Raw genomic sequence first — 2,016 nt, 5'->3', positions numbered from 1 at the left:
TATTTTTTCTTTTTTTTTTTTTTTTCCGATTTTTCTTTTTCGCACTCGAGGAAGATTCTCTCTCTCTTCTTCCCTTTCGAATTATTTCATCGGATACGAAGTTAGTCGAGAAAGAGGGTGGAGGAGGATTTGATTGAAATTGGATGGAATCGGAGTCGGGAAGTTTTTGAAATTGTTTCGATTGAATCAGGCAGGCAAATAATTGCGTTGCAAAAATTTTTATTCCTTCTATTCCCGTTCTAATATTTTTTTGTTTCCCTGGAACACGTTTAAACTCGTTGCTAACATCGAATCTGAATTTAGATTGGAATATAAATATTCGAGGGATTAGCCGTCGGGATGTTGGTGACTAATATTTCTCTATATATAAGAACGATTAATATTATTAAAATAAATAAAGAATTTGTTGGATAACTAATTAAATATAATGAAATAGAAACGTAAATTGAACGTAAATAATTAAATAAATTAATAATGATATTGGATTATGTATATTTAAAAAAATTCTTAAAATTAAAGAATAAAACTATGATGATAGTTTAATTCAAAAAATAATTCATCTAAAATGATAATTTCGAGGATTATCCATATTTATTAATTTTTTTGAAATTTTAAATAAGTTAAAAATAAATTTAATTTACAAAATTAATTTAAACTATTTATCTAATTTTTTAAAGTTAATTAAATAAATATTTTTAATATCTATATTATTTTTTATATTTATGTTATATTATAATGTTTATTTCTTTCAGTTTTATAATTTTAATAGAATTTACAATGATCTATTTTAGTTTATCCTCGATCCGAATAAAGAGAAAAAAAAGGAAACTTGAAAATTGAAGCATTGCGAGATGATGTTTCAAAAAATTTGCCCCATTTCGAATTTAAAATAACCGAGGCCGAGTCTCCTTCTATTCAAATAAATAAATAACCGATGGAATCGACTCTCCAAAGAATATAATACACCCTGTGCAGACATCTCGCACAGTCCTCTCTCTCTCTCTCTCTCTCTCTTTTTCTCTCTGCTTCGATCCAGCCTTGGGAAAGAGACCATTTTTCAAGATTAAGGGAAGATGAGAAAAGTTTTAATGTCCCTGTGATGGAGACACGCGGAGAGCTGGAGATGGAGAGGAGGAGAGCGGGCGTCATCAGTTTTCCAAAGGCTTCCATTATACGGGATCTGCACGCGAGATGGATCCGGATCCGCGGAACCGAATATCATCGTCATCATATAATCCAAGAAAAATATGAAATCATTCTCTTTTATTCCTCTTCGTTCGAGATTAATCGAAATTTCACAATTATTTCTCTCTCTCTCTCTCTCTTTCTCGAAAGGGGAGATTCGCTCGCCTCGAGTGGTAAGTTAAAAAAAAAAAAGAAAAAAACGAGCCAGGTTGTTGGCAAAAATGTACGTAGAACGGACCCAGGATGGCAATTTAAGAGGGAAAAAAAAAAAGGGTTCGTAGGATTCGAAGGTCGAGCCCGGAAAAAGGGGTTATTCTTTCTATAACCCTTTCCACAGAGAAGAGTTGAAAAGAGAGACGCGGCCGTTTACCTGACGGCTCACCTTGGCAATAAAACACGGTCGAAAGGGTTCGAGCGCGCGACGTGTAATAAACGAATTTAGACGAACGAAAACACGAAGAAGCATGACCAGGAAGGACGTTTATTTATTTTTTTTTCTTCTTTTTGGAAACAGAAAAAAAAAATTACCCTTCCTTTTTCTGGTAGGTAGGCGAAAGGGGTAGACACTTTTCACTGTTATCCGTTCGAGGCGAATCATGGCGAATCGAGCGACAGGTGAAGGTTAAGGAGCAAGTTTTAGTCCTTCTCGTTCAAGGCTTTGACTAATTTGTGCTCTGCACCCGTTTTCAGGTAAGATATCGATATTCGATTCAATTTATGCGTTTTTTAATCTTCTGGTGGTTAATGAATGTGATTCTGGATTTTTTTTCCTACTGAATTGAAATTTCACTTGATTAATTTTTCGAGTATAAAATAGATCGTTTCACGAAC

Source organism: Apis dorsata, unplaced genomic scaffold, assembly GCF_000469605.1.
Source record: "Apis dorsata unplaced genomic scaffold, Apis dorsata 1.3 scaffold_85, whole genome shotgun sequence".
Lineage (NCBI taxonomy): Eukaryota > Metazoa > Arthropoda > Insecta > Hymenoptera > Apidae > Apis > Apis dorsata.
Note: the sequence above shows the minus strand (reverse complement) of the source record.